Below are 16,367 nucleotides of genomic sequence, written 5' to 3'. Positions count from 1 at the left end.
TAAAATAATCTATTTCAAAGACTTAGTACAGCAAAATACGTATATATGTATGTATATACATTACAGGTTGAAATGATAATATTTTGACATATTAGGGTTAATTACATATATAATTAAAAATTAAATATATAATTATTTATATTTAAAATATAAATATATAAATAAATATGTACACATATAGAATTAAGTAATTTTACCAGTTTATTTTTACTTTTTAAAATGTGGCTACTAGCAAATTTAAAATTCTTTATTGTGGTCACATTTTATTTCTATTGGTCAACACTGTTCTGTAGAATTGTTAGTGTACCTTAAGCATATTGCAGAGAATTCACAATCTAGTCATTTAAGTGAATTAAATGTTCATTAAAGATGGCATATTTTCCAATTTACATGACAAAATCCAAGTAGAATTTATTTAAGACAAAATAATACTGAGGCTAAATTATAACCAATGCCTATTAATGTTTGGGAATAATGTGCTAACACAAAATAATCTTTGAAATCTAGTGATTTGTATATGCTTTTAGGAAAAAGAACATTCTAATTTTTTGGGAGACAAAGACTGTCATGTACAATACCTAGCTACATTGTCTAAGTTAAATGGATAATTTTTCATTCTTCATGACTATGTACAGTCTGCACTAAAACTTAGCTATCTTTTTTAGGGACCACCTTTGGATAAAAATAAGTGTTATCTTTCATAAATGAAGCGATTCTAATTGGAAATGTCATTGATATTTTTCATCTCATCCAAATACCTTTTTACACAGACTTGGCCTAAGTAATTCAAGCAGTCGTACAAACCGTCAGAAAAACATTCTCTCTAGATTGAAATAGTTCTGATGAGAAAGAGATTATCTTCTCTTGTGACTTGTTTGCTTGCTTGCCTGTTTTACACAGCCATTCCCCATGCTTGTAAGGCCTATTTTAAAGGCAAAAATACTCAGAATAAAATATTATAACTGTTCACAATGACCAGTTTAAGGTAAATAGAAAGGACAGACCCAGTTTTAAAGTCCTTAAGCACATAAAGTTTCTGTAGAGTTCTTGACTTGACAGAGCACGATACTACCCAGTATGGTAAATATTTTTTAGAATTTCCAAGTGTTAGGGTTCTTCCAGGGCAAGTAGAATCCTCTTTAACAGCGACTAACTGGTTATTTGAGAATAAGCTCTTATGATGGAGATTTTTCCTGAAGGATTACCTGTTTTTTATTCCATACATAGGGGAATCTCTTGTTCATGCTGCTGAAACTTCTGGTCTTTGCATAGTGATTACTGTTATTGCCTAACAGTTACTCTAATACTTAGCGACTTAAAGCAACAGTTTTGTTAGCCTCACCGATTCTGTGAATTAAAATGTTAAGGAAGTCTGGAGCACCTGGATGGCTCAGTTGGTTAAGCATCTGACTTCAGCTCAAGTCATGATATCGTGGTTCATGGGTTTGAGCCCCACCTTGGGCTCTGTGCTGACAGCTCCAAGCCTGGACCCTGCTTCAGATTCTGTGTCTCACTCTCTCTCTGCCCTTCTGCTTATGCTCTGTCTTTTTCAAAAAAAAAATAAACATTAAAAAACAATTTAAAAAATTTTAGGGAAGCCATAGCAGACATAGATTTTCACTGTTTAGTGATGACTGGGGCCTGAGTTGGAGAGACTTAACACTTGGAGGTGAATGTACAGTTTCACCTGGAGTTGTTTTCATTCACAAATCTGGCAGTTCATTTTAAATATCAGCTTGGACCTTAACCTGGATTCTCAAATGGTGTATCTACCTGTGGTGTTTTCATGTGTCTTAGGCTTCCTCATAGCATAGTTTCTTCAGATTGGTTAGATCCTTACCTGTCATTTCAGAGTTGTGCAAGTGAGTGGTAGGGTGAGTAAGACAGAAACTGTATTGGTCTGTGACTTAGCTACAGAAATCTTACAGTGTCGCTGCTGCCCCTTGTATTAATTGCAAGCAAATTACAAACCCACCCAGATTCAAGGGAAGGTGGGAGCGTATTTACCTCCTCATAGAAGAAGTATCAGAGAACTTGCACACATGTTTTTTTTTTTCTCTTTTTTTTTTCTCTTTTTTTTTTCTTTTTTTGCAGCCATGTTTTGAAACCTTCAAATACTGGGGGACCAATCTCTCTTCAGAATGAGTCTTGGGCACCTAGGTGGCTCTGTCGGTTTAGTGCCCAACTTCAGCCCAGATCATGATCTCATGGTTAGTGGGTTTGAGCCCGACATCGGGCTCTGTGCTGACAGCTCAGAGCCTGGAGCTTGCTTTATAAGCTGTGTCTCCCTCTCTCTCTGCCCCTCCCCCCCCTCTCAAAAATGAATGAAAAAAAGGTTAAAAAAATGAGCCTTGAAAGATAATTGCAGAATTGTAAGGCAGATACTAAAGAAACAGCTGTTTTTCTGGTAGTCTAATATAGATAATTACATGATTTTTATTAATGGGTATTGGGGGTGGTAGGAGAAAAATTCTTTGATCCATTAAGAAATTAATAGGTAACTAATTTTTTTGAAACTTGAAAAGAAGATTTGGAATTTAAACTTTCAGCATCAAATCTTTTTTTGCTTTCCCTATAATAACTTTCATTTTTCTCAAACTTTATCTTTTTTAATTCTGAAAATAAATGCATTAGTCTTATTTTTTGAATAAATATTATATGCATATACATAATAGAAAATTAACCCCTCCTGAATGAGACTGTGATCTTTGGATAATTATTATTTCTTTCATTTTTTAAGGGTTTGATACTGATTTAGGATTATATGCTTTCTTATTTTTAAAATAATCACTCTCCTAAATTATCTTTGAAATATTGTGTGCTCATCTGTTGCTTTCATGCATATATGAGATACATCTCTAACTTACTCCCTCAGAATATTCCAGTGAGTACAAATACATGGACCCTACTTTTATGGAATTTATATTTTTAGTGGAAAGATACATAGAATAAATAAATATGTAAGTAACAAAAAACATCAGGAAGTCCTAAGTTTTATGGTGAAAGAAAAATAGGGTAAAAATAAAAGAGAGAGCAAGTAAAACAAGATGATGTGAAAGGAGTGGAGAGGAGGTGCAATTTTGATTTAGATTAGGGCATTGGGGAAGATCTCAATGGAATTACATCTGAACTGGAACATAAATGATGGGATAGCTACAGACTTGTGAAAAGTCTGGGAGCTAGTGGCGACTGTATTGGTTGATTTTATGTGTTAACTGAGCTATAGAATGCTAATAGCTGGGAAAACATTATTTCTGGGTGGTCAGTGAGAGTATTTCTGGAAGAGATTAGCATTTCATTCAGTAGGCTGAATAAAGTCTGCCCTCACCAATGTGAGTAAACCTCATCCAATCTGTTGAGGGCCTGAATAGAACAAAAAGGCAAAGGAAGGGCAAATTCACTCTCTGTCTTCAGCTGGGATATTCATCTTTTTCCTGTGTTCAAATATCAGAGCCCCTGGTACAAGGGCCTTTGGACATGAATTGAATTATACCAATTTGTAAAGGGAAGATTATGGGACTTTTAGATCCCTGCAACTTCATGAGTCAATTCCTATAGTAAATCTCCCTTCCTCCCTCCTTCCCTCCCTCCCTCCCTCCCTCCCTCCCTCCCTCCCTTCCTTCCTTCCTTCCTTATCTTTCTAATCTATCTGTCTAATCTATCTGTCTATATCCTATTATTTCTCTTTTTCTAGAGAACCCTGGCTAATACAGTGACGATTTCAAGTAGAACAGCCTTACCAATTACTACCTCCTTTTGTGTGTGTGTGTGTGTGTCTCAATTCCAATCTCATAGAAAGCTTGATGCTACTAAAACATGAAATGGGTTCATACCTTAACACTTGTTCCCCTTTGCCTTCCTCTACTTATTTTCAGAAAAAAAAAAGACAAAAATTAATAACAACAACAAAAGGAAAACAACTTCTCTTTTAAGATCCAAGTTAGTTAACTATTTGTCTTTTTCTCACCTTACAAAATAGTCACTTTCCCTTCTATCTTTTCAGAATGTTTTACCACATCATATTGTGTTGTTGGTATTTGTGTTGTTGTTTGTTCTTTTGTTGTTGTTGTTTGTTTAATTTTATCACTAAATGGTAATACATTTGTTTTTTGTTTTTTATTTTTGTGGGTTTTTGTTTTGTTTTGGGGGGGTGTTTGTGCCTACCTCAGTTTTTGGCACATAATAAACTAAAAACAAAAAAACAATGTTTTTTTAATGTAGTTTTGAATCCAAAACCCATTTTTTTTAATGTTAAGAGATTGCTGTTTGACAGTAAATATTTGACCAAATGTTGTTTTTGGGTCTTTATCAGCCCACCATAGTGACATGATGGGGAAAAAACCCTGATAATTCACCTGGGACAATTTTAGAACTTGAAAGAAAGTTTAATGAATTGACTATATTTTTTAGTCAGTGATGAAAAACAACCCCTGAATGAGAGGATTGATATTTGTTGTATGAGATTTGCAGCTTTTCTAACACATTCTACCAACTAATCACCTCCTGTTAAGTGTAAATGTGTTTTCAGTGTCCTGTTATCTGAAGAATTACTCCTAGTCATTCTTTGGTAATTATAGGTTAGCTTGTCTATTAAGAACTGTGAAATAAAAATAACAGTTGTGATAAAGCCTTAAGTGTGCATTCTTATGCAAGAAAAAAACAGGGGAGGAAACATACTTTCTTCCCTTTGTTTTCATAAAACTCTTGCATCCTAGTTTTTCTCCTATCTCTTCATCTCTTTTTTATTTTTTTTAATTTATTTTGTTTAACTGCTTTGGGTTCTCTTCTTATTTAACTATGGTTCTTACCTAAAGTTCAAAGTTTATTTGATTATTTTCTCTCTAAATTATTGCTACTGAATACTGTATTGTTATTTTCGTTTACAGAGCAGAGGAGTGATGATAGTAACAACTGAGTTGTTTCTAAAGAAACAGTTCAGAGTTTCTAAAGAAATTCCCATAATTATCAATTGATAATACTTGTATTTTTGTGAATCTACTATCTGCAAAATAATGTTTTTAAAATATCTGTCTGGATTTTAATTTTTTTTAATGTTTATTTTTTTTTGAGAGAGAGGGACAGAGTGTGAGTGGGGGAGGGGCAGTGAAAGAAGAAGACACAGAATCGAAAGCAGGCTCCAGGCTCTGATCTGTCAGTACAAAGCCTGATGTGGGTCATGAACCCATGAACCCCGAGATTATGACCTGAGCTGAAGTCAGACACTTAACAGACTGAGCTGCCCAGACATTCCTGGATTTTAATATTTTATGTCATCCACCTCATTGATATACTAAGGTTAGTTTCCTGACTGCTCTGTAATGATGTAGTGCTGATCCTTCATCCTTGTGATCACTTTTTATTTCCTTTAATTTCACCCTTTTATAAAAGTGCTGTTTATCAATCTTAAAATTTCGAATTCTTCTTTTTGAAACATTTTCTCTGCTTTCATCAGTATCTACATTCTTCCCATTGTACCATTAGGGGAGTTGACCACATACAGTTATTATTATATCTCATTGTATATTGTTAGAGATTTAAACATATTTATAAATAATAATGGACATTTCTCAAAAGAAGTAACCATTATAACTTGAAATTCTTATTACCTAATGTATTATATATAACAGGATATACAATAAAGCTTTGTGGCAAATTGATTTTCAGGAGAAAATAGTTTCATTAAATAATTTGGTAGACCAAAATACAAATGAAGAAGATGACTTTTCACATGTTCTGATAAAATGTAAATGTTCTGTATTAAAATCCTTTAGTTTTAACACTTGGGCATTATAGAGTCGCTGAGTTCCAATAGTCCCACTAAAGCCTGCCTGAAGTAGATAGGTTTTACACAAAGGTAAAGTTTAAATGAATTAATCTTGGATTAAGAATTGTATTCAAAACATGAATTCAGTGCAAACCCCAAAGACTGAAGAGCTACTTTTTGAGAGGTTGTTAATAACACAATGAAGATGGTAGCATAATTCTTGTTGAGTTGATGACCTTCTTAATTAGGTGTTGACACATGTATTCAATTGAAGTTAGTACTTTATTGAATTACTGATCATCAGCCTAGAAATTCTTATTTCAGCTAACAGACTTATGTTGAATGCCACAATTTAAAAGACTAAGAAACGAAAATGTGTGGTGCCCATTACCTCTGTCAGTCAGTGGGTTTTCTTATCAGTCAACATAATCATTGAGTGTATCTTAAGTGCAAGGCCCTGGTGAACACGTATCTTATGGTATTTAAATAAAAACAAAATACTTGTGACTTTGAGGTGAAGAAAATGCTTAATGTAATTCATAGGAAGTAACTCAATATCTAGGTTTTTTGACTGTTAGTTGGATCTGCATTTTCTGGTGAAAAAGTTCTTTTAGTTAAGAGGTGTGACTTAGATAATGTCATAAAACTGAAGCAACTGAAGCAAGAGTTAGAGAACATGTTGCCACATAACCAGAGAACTGAGAAGATGGGGGCTTGAGGTGGAGAGATAGTACCTTTTAGAACATTCACAGCAATCTAATTAAGAAGAAAAAATCCTCGGTGATGATAACTGAGACAGAAATTTGTTTGAAAGCATTAGAAAAATGTAAAAACCAGTAATACTCTACCTAAAAATCAACTTTGACAAATAGATGCAAACAGGCATTTATGCAATTAATAATTAAGACCAAATACATGAAAGTGACATCTCAACACAGACTGGCATAAATTATGATTGTAATACCCAGAGCAACAATATAGCATAAAGTAAGTGATAGAGGAAATTTGGCCTGATAGTCTGAAAACAATCCTTAGAAAGACCAGTTTGAAGATTTCCATTGCTTAAGGTACTGAGAAATTATATCAGAAACCTACCTTGGGGCTCCTGGGTGGATCAGCTGATTGATCGTCTGACTCTTGATTTTGGCTCAGTTCATGATCCCAGGTTTGTGGGATTGAGCCTCTCATCAGGCTCCATGATGAATGTGGAGGCTGCCTGAGATTCTTTCTCTCTCTCTTTCTGCCCCTCGCCCCAACTTGTGTTCTATCTTTCTCAAAGAAAAAAGAAAAAAAAATCTTTTTATCATGAAAATAAATATAACTATGCTTTAAGTAACACCATAAATTAAATAAAACGTTATGGAGTTCTGTTATTGCTAATCGATTAGCAATTAGCTAATCGATTAACAATTATGATAAAATTCATTCCTAAATAAATAATCCATCTAATAATTAAATAAGAAAGATATTTGGACAGTGTGAACCATCCTTGTCTCCGTTACTATTAAAGTGAGAAGGTCAGGTTAGATTTATCCCTAATGGTATACCTGGGTGGCTCAGTCATTTAAGCATCTAATTCTTGATTTTGGCTTAGGCCATGATCTCACGGTTCGTGGGATCAAGCCCCAAATCAGGCTCCGTGCTGCTATCAGCATTTGCTGCTATCAGCACGGAGCCTGATTGGGTCTCTCTATTCCCTCTCTCTCTGCCTCTCCCCTACTCAAGCTCTTTCTCTCTCTATTTCTTTCAATAAGTAAATAAACTTAAAAAGAAGTATCCCTAACAACTTTGCTTCAGCAAGGCTTGTTCCTGTCCCTGCTCATTATATTTAAACTTAAACCTATAGAGAATATATGCTGGTGTTAAAATATTTAAAGAAGGAGGCCACTAGATACAGCCCTGTGGTGGCTGTAACGCCTCATTAAGCAAAACAAACACTAAGCCAGAGTCAGTGCATTTGAATCCAAGAAAATGAACCCTAAGGACAGCCAGTCACAGCCACCTCGGCTTTCCAAAATCAGACAACTGCTTAAGCTATAACCAGTCAAATAATTGCTTTGCTTCATTTTCTCCTCTATAAAAACCTTGCCCCTAGCTTCTGTGGGTGGAATGCTTCCAACTATTCTTGGTTTGCCTTGCCATTAGAAGTGTGATCAAATAAGCTCTTGAAAAATTTATGTATCTCAGTCTTCCTTTTTTTTTTTAAGTTTATTTATTTTGGGAGAGAAAGAGAGGGAGAGAGGGAGAGAAGGAGAACTAATCCTAAGCAGGGGCTGCACTGTCAGCGCTGACCTGATGTAGGGCTCAAACCTATGAACCTGCAAGATCGTGATCGGAGTCTAAACCAAGAGTCTGACACTTAACCAACTGAGCCACCCAGGTGCCTCTCAGTTTTCCTTTTCATATGGGAGAACATGGCTAATTATAAGGTAAAATATTCTTTGTATAAATTAAATCCTATCAGAGAGATTAAAAACAAGCATTCCTTAATATATGCTTAGTAATTTAAACCTGTATATTATTACATTGACAGTTTGTACAGTTTTAATTTCTACAGAATATCTGAAATGACAGTGATCACTGCTGTGTGTTCATTAAGACTATTTTGGTTGCAAGGTACATAAAATTTAACTCAAATTTCTTTAAACAAAAGGCAGAATCATTATCCCTGGAAACAGACTTCCAACAATATATATAAACTCATTAGCTGCGTAATTGAGAGGATCAAACAATGCCCCTCAATCCATTTGCTCTCTCCAGACCTTGGTTCTCTTTCATATTAGCTCCATTCTCAGGTAGACTTCTTGTGTTTGCAAGTTGGGTACCACTAGGCAAACTGCAAAGAAAGCAGATGAATTCTCTGTGTGAAATCTTAGTAAAACCTGCTTTAGTTGGTTCTCATGAGGTCAGTACGTATCCTTGAGCCAATCACTGAGGTAGACAAATGTGAGGCTTTTGTTGGCCAGGTTTGAGTCCTATGTCAGGCCTGTACCTATGAATGGAATCAGTTTCATGGGAACCACATGAATTGAGAGTAGGAGATGAATATTTCCCCAAAAGGGAGTCAATAGCCAAAAACACGTATTAACCACTACATGATAGATCTAGAATAACCTGGGTACTTTTATAAAGAAGCCTCAAATAGTTTTGCCTTTAAGAATGGATGAACATGACTCTTTAATAAATAAGAAAATGGAGGGACACCTGGATGGCTCAGTCGACTGAACATCCAACTCTTGATACTGGCTCAGGTGATAATCCCAGGGTTGTGGAATGGAACCCCACATCAGGATCCCTGCTGAGTGTAAAGCCTGCTTAAGATTCTCTCTCTCTCTCCATCTGCCCCTTCCTTCTGCTTCTGCATGCATTCTTTCCCTCACAGAAAAAAAAATGTGTCTATAAAAAAAATCAATAAATAAGAAAATGGAGACTGAAGAAGCATTCAGAATCTTGAATGTTATGGCCACAAACGGAATTACTGTCAGTGAAGAGAGCACGTTGATTTTTTATTTGTTTTTTATTTTTTAATTATTTGTAAATTTAGAGCATGAGTAGAGGAGAGGGGCAGAGGAGAGAGAGAGAGAGAGAGAGAGAGAGAGAGAGAGAGAGAGAGAGAGAGAGAGAGAATCCCAAGCAGTCTTCATGCCCAACAGGGAGTTTGACCCAGACTTGAACCCAAGAGTTTGACATTTAACCAACTGAGCCACCATGTGCCCCGAAGATACTGCTTTTAAAAAAGAAAAAGATCATAAATGCAGGCAAACTAATAAAAGTTACTCTTACTAAATCATAATTAATCATACTAAATAATTTACAAACCAATTTATTCCAGAATACATATATTTTATATGTAGTTTCAGGTGTTTTTTTTTATTATTTTTTAGGAAGAGTTAAAACTTAGACACCAGATTGTTATTGTACCCTAAAAATCTCTTGTGGGTTTTCTTTGGTTTCCTGAACTTCAGATTTACAAAAAATAATCGAAATCAAGAGAACCAAAAGTGACTAGACAGAAAGTTTACCACTTTGAAAGTATAAGCTTTACTGTAGATATTGTATCCTTAATTTTCTATAGAGCCCATTGTAAATCTTGGGTTGCTGCTTAATCATTTAATCAATTTGATTGGTTTATGTGTATTTGATTAAGGTAAAGTTGAAACTATTGCTTGTGGTGTGATTTAGTAAGGAAACATGGTCTGGGGTCAAGGAGGAGAGAACAGGGAAGGGGAGTGAAGGGAGAGGAAGAGAGAGAGGAAGAATTGTCTGGAACATGAAGTGAAATATCCTCATATGCCAGATATGAGAGATTCAAATATCTTTTGATCTGTGGAATGTGTGAAGTGTATTTCTATTTGAATGGAAATGCCTTGCAGTGTGAGCTTTCTGCATTATAAAGAAGGCAATTGGTTTTCTGTTCATGCTCCAGCCTTATCTTTTATCATCAAAGGTGCTGCTATTTTGGTATCAGGTCCTGAATGTGATGACAACATATGACCTTCACAGATCCTGAGTGGAATCCAGTGGGTGGTATGTGCACTCACACCTGTGTTCTCTCAGACACAATTACTTATACTCAGGATCACTTTACATCAGCTGCGTTAATGATGTTGTATCATTAAGTGGTAACATGATCACAGCTTTTGACACTGATTTTCCTAGGTATGGCATCAGTTTTCTTACAAACTTATTACCTTCTTCTTTTCTTCCATTAAGCTCCATTTTATTTTGACTGTGAGGTTAATTTTCATTAAGGCTGAGTGAAATACTGAAGGGAAAATATAGACTCTGACATCTTCAACAAGAGAGGGAAAAGAAAGTGGCAGAAGATTTCACAACAAATGTAAAGGAAGATAAGGCAACATTGGCTGTGTGGTTAAAATTAAAAGGAAGGGAAATAAATGCTTGGAGGCTCAACTGTGAGAAAGTACTGGAGTTTACTGTTGTTAAAAGGAGGTTGAATGGGCCTCTATTTGCTTTTCCTTGGAATCTTTTTTTATTTAGCATATTAGGCAACTGTGAATATATAATTAGAATTGTCAGTTAATTTTTAAAATTTATTTAACTGTTTGCTGGAAAAGAATGAATTTAAATAACGAGATGAATGAAACAAAAGATTACTGTATCATATGATCGACTTTAAATTTAGGAATATATTATTTGAACTTTAAGGAAAGTTTAAGTGGGTGATCTCTAGAGAACTGCAGTTGTATATATATGGATATGTGTCTGTAGTGTTTGTGTTTTTATTTTTCTTTTTAATCAAAGTAATTTTGTGTTGATGTGATTTAAGATTGGGCTTGCTGAGAGTAGTTACTACCCCCTAAGAACTACCTCTTGAAGATCTACTCATTTAGTGGTGAGGACAGGATTTTAAAGCTGAGAAAATTAGAAAATGTCACACACTCTGCACATACTCTCAAGAACTGGTAAGCAAGTGAATAGGTCTTTTACCTGGGAACTTAGAAGCTTAAATCAAATTTGCCCCATTTTGGTACATATTGAAAAATATTTTGTATGTTCTATGCTTCTGGTATTTATATATTAATGTATTTGAAACAAACAAAATTTATATGTTTAAGTATTTTGAAACAAAAAAGTGGGTTAGGCATAGAAGTTTCAGAGAATTGAGGATCTGCAGTTATGAAAACTTTAATATAATTAGAATTGTCAATTTTCCTTCTCCCTGAAAATAGACTTGATAAAGTTGGGAGAATACTTAAAGATTACATATCAGTAATATCATCAGCATTGTTCAGAGACTTCCATATATAAACTGTCTCATTATTTGATCTGACTAGATTTGTCCTAAATCTGTTTTTTAAGGGGTGATTTTTTTTGTATTTTTATAATTTAAAAAAATTGGAAAACTTGAAAATTAAATTGTTAAAATTATATTGAAAGCATCCATAATCCTACTATTCAGAGAAAACATTTTGTATATTTTAATTTACTATAGCCTTTATATAAATATCATTGTTTTTTTTTAAATTGAGTATATATCAGGGTTTTTGACTTTTATTTTAAAATTTTAATATAGATAAGTCCCTATATTAGAATATTCTCAAGATAATTTTGATGCATACTTGATATTTCAGTCTTTGAATATGCTGTAATTTATTTAAAATTTCCACATAATTCAAGTATGTTCTTTTTTTCCATTTTAAAACAAAATTGTAAGTATCTATATACAGTAGTCTTTGTAAATTAGATCATTTATAATATATATACATATATTTAAAAGATGCTACCTGGTAATGATTTTTTAGACACAACACTAAAGACATAATTCATGAAAGAAATAAATGACAAACTGGATAAAAATTGAAATTAAAGCCTTTTGCTCTGTGAAAGATGATATCAAGAGAATGAGAAGATAAATAAAACATTGGGAGAAAATAATTAAAAAATACATTCTCATAAATGACTGTTTTCTAAAATATGCAAAGAACACTTAAATCTCAACAATAAGAAAACAAACAACTTAATTAAAATATGGACCAAAGACCTCAACAGACACTTAATCAAAGAAGATAGGAAGATGGCAAATAAGTATATCAAAAGATGCTTCACATTATATGTCATCAGGGAATTACAAATGAAAACAATGTACCGCTATATACCTATTAGAATGGCCAAATCCAAAACACCAAATGCTAGCAAGGATGTGGAACAATGGGAACTCTGATTTATTGCTAGTAGGAATGTAAAATGATGCAGCCACTGTGGAGCCCAGTTTGGTGTTTTCTTACAAAGCTAATCGTAGTGGGGTACCTGGGTGGCTCAATCAGTCAAGGGTCTGACTTCAGCTTAGGTCATGATCTTATGGATCATGGGTTCAAGCCTTAAGCTGGGCTCTGTGCTGACAGCTCAGAGCTTGGAGCCTGTTTCAGGTTCTGTTGCCCTTTCCCTGATCATACTCTGTCTCTCTCATAAAATAAACATTTAAAATAATTTAAAAAAATAATCAGTTTCCAGCAATATGCTAGTTGGTATTTATCCAAAGGAGTTGAAAGTTTGTTAAAGATTTATGCCCACAAAAAACCTGTACATGGATGTTTGTAGCACATTTACTCTAATTCAGCAAAACGTGCAAGCAAGCTTATTATATTATTCAGCACTGAAAAAAAAAAAAGAAAAACTATCATGCCATGAAAAGACATGGAGGAAACATACATGCATATTACTAAGTGGAAGAAGCCACCTGAAAAGGCTATGTACTGGGTGATTCCAACTATATGACATTGTGGAAAAATCAAAATTATGTAGGCAATAAAATGATCTGTGGTTGTCAAGGGTTTTGGGCAGGGAAGGATGAATAGGAAGATCATAGAGGATTTTTAGGGCAATGAAAATGCTCTATGATACTGTACTGATGGATATATGTCATATATATTTGTTCAAACCCATAGAATATATAATTAAGATAAGCCCTGTATTTTGCTATGAATCTAAAATTGCTGTAGAAAAATAAAGGTCAAATTTTAAAAAGTGCTGACTAGATAGACAAAAATCATGTCATATTTTAATTTGCATTTTACTTCTAGTAAATGAGAAAATAACTTTTATTTATTTACTTATTTTTTTAAAGTTTATTTTTTATTTATTTTGAGAAAGAAATAGCAAGTGGGGGAGGGGCACAGAGAGAGAGAATCCCAAGCAGGCTCCAAGCTGTCAGAGCAGAGCTGGATGTGGGGCTTGAACCCATGAACCATGAAATCATGACCTGAGCTTGAAGTCAAGAGTCAGATGCTTAACCGACTGAGCTACCCAGGCACCATGAAAAAAGAACTTTTAAAACAAATCTATTATTCCTTCTGAATTTTGTTTCTTAATTGCATATTTATATAATTCGCCTTATTTTTAATTGCTTTTTAGTATTTTTTTTCAGTATCCATATTCAATTCTGTGATCTACTAGGACTTTGAGGCTTTATGAAGACTATAAGCATTCTTTAAATAAAAAAATGATTAACTAGCATTCATACCCAATTTGTGAGCTAGTAGCCACTTTACTCTTTTTGTTAAAGACAGCATTTATAAAACATGACCTTGTCCAAGCTATATAACATGATTATAGTGTTATTGGTAGGGACAAGTCATTATTAGTTATTGAGGAGGTAGTGTAAGGTAAGCTTCTGTTTCTATACATTTTCTAGAACTTCAGATTTGATATTATATTTTGATAATGTATTAGGCATTAGTTCAACATGAAATTGAGGTGGCACAAAAATTTTTTTTGGGTGAAAGTAATTTTGACACATCAAAAAAGTTTATGTAATTATATTCATAGGTATGCTCAAAGGTATGGATTTGTCTAATTATCACAGGTCTGTTCCCAAAACAAACAAACCAAAGAAACCAAAGAACTTGAGATCCTCTAAAGATACTATAATGTATGAGTCATCTTGGACTATTATAACAAAATACCATAGACTGACTGGTTTAAACAACAGAAATCCATTGTCTTACAGTTTTGGAGGCTACAAATCCAATATCAAGGTGATGGCAAATTTGGTTTCTTGAGCTGCGACCTCTTCTGACTTTCCAAGAGCCACCTTCTCACTATGTCTTCACATGGCCTCTTCTCTGCTCTTGTTGACAAGGAGAGACAGAGTGTTCTCTTCTTAAAAGGATACTAGACTTGCTGGATTAGGGCCCACCCTTATGACTTCATCTAGCCGTATTTATCTCCGTGAAGACCCCAGCTCCAAATACAGTCACATTGGGGGCTGGAGCTTTAACATAGGAACTTGGGGGAGACACAATTCAGTCCATAACAGATATTTACAGGTTTTGTTCAACTAGTTTATAATATACAAGGGAAAGAAAAGATTCTGAGGCATTGGATTTGTAATAAGTAAACTTCTAAAATATCAATGAGGAATTGTTATCAAAATAAGTGGATTAGTACAATAATCAAACCTGTTTCCCACCATTCACAGTTCATTTCAACAAGTGAGAGCTCTATATTACTCCTGGTGACAGTGTTCTATGGCATTTTCTCTTGTTCCTCAAGAAAAATTCAGTGCATTGGACAGATTTAGGCAAGAATGTGTACTTTATTTTAAAATTTATAATGTATGTAAGCCTATATCAGGGCTTTTGAAAAGTAACTTAAATCCTTGTATCAGTAAATATAGCAAGTGCCAGTTTCAATTCTTTTTTTCTTTCTCACAATTTCTTATGAACCCACAGTTTAGAACAAATTTACTTAAAATGTAGGCTCCAGGAGCCATCTGCCACTCCCATTCTCAGGTTCTTTTGGGTCAGCTCCAAAATTCGGCTGCAAGAGAATATACCCCTGTAAGACCATTCTAACAGATGGTCATTTTGATGGTTTCCCACATTATTCTGTAAAGTGAATGTATTGTGACCATCTGAGAAAGTGCCCACTGAGAAAGTGATTTTTTTCTTTCTTTTTTGTTTTTTAATTTCTATTTACCTGAAACATCTATTCATGAAAATGACTTTATAGGGAAATTGTGACATCTCTTAAGGCAATCCCATCACATTATCTATAGTGTAGCCACACTACAAGCAGAAGGATATATGTTGCCTAATAGAGTTTCTGATGTAGAAAATATTGTATTAATATATTGTATGTCTATTTTCAGGATAATGTTCTTTCATTCATGACTATAATATAATGTTAGTCTTGAAAATAGGTATCCCCTTTCTTCATACAGATTATAGTATTTTTTAGGCTAAGTGTGTAGGTTTTCTATGCTGACTGGAGCTAAAGTGGTTTAATGTGTCTTTGTGTTTTTGTGTGTTTGGATGTGTAATTCATCTTTGAATTCTTGTTCTTGTTTGCCTGGATCATGTTAAATATGAATATATACCAGTGGCTACAGTTTAGTTCTAGACATAAACATTTTCCTTAAGTATTCTAAAGGTTAATTTTAATGCACTGTTTTATTCCTTCTTTAAGAATTAATATGAAATCATAATATTAAATGCCATGAGGTTGAAATACATGCTATGATGAGCAAATTGTAATGAGGGAACAGACAGTGGTCAGCGAGGTTAGGAAAGGCTTTCTTGGACAAAAGTGTTTTTCCTGATACCTGAACTAAGAGGAGTAATTAATTAAGCAAGAATATGGTAAGCAGAACCCAGAATTTGTAGCAAATGCTCAGCCACTATTAAGTCTTTGGAGCTTTTTCTAAATAATTGGAAAAGACAACGCGAAAATATGAGTAGGGAATTACTTCATCTTATTTACATATTTAAGTAAACATTTTGATTGCTCAGAGATGAACAAAGGGTATCAAGAATGGATGCAGGGAGACCATTTAGAAAGCCATTATGTCTATCTGGGTGGTAGACGATAGAAATTAATCCAGAGAGTTGGAGAGGTTGAGGGGGAGAAATCATTGGTTTTTAGAAATATTTAGGAGATGAAGTTGATAACACATGGTGATTGATGGGATAGAGGAAGTGAAGAAGCTGATATTAAGGGTGATTCTATTCTGAGTATAATCCCTCATCAAATTTGGGCATAGAGATCATAGATTTAATTTTCAGTGCCTGGGGTCTGAGATACTTGTAAGACAGCTAAGTGTTGGATATCAAATTAAAAGTTGAATGGAACTAGAGCACAG

The sequence above is a fragment of the Prionailurus viverrinus genome, chromosome A1, assembly GCF_022837055.1.
Source record: "Prionailurus viverrinus isolate Anna chromosome A1, UM_Priviv_1.0, whole genome shotgun sequence".
NCBI classification, from domain to species: Eukaryota; Metazoa; Chordata; class Mammalia; order Carnivora; family Felidae; genus Prionailurus; species Prionailurus viverrinus.
The sequence above is the reverse complement of the archived record's forward strand: the minus strand, read 5'-3'. Positions refer to the sequence as shown.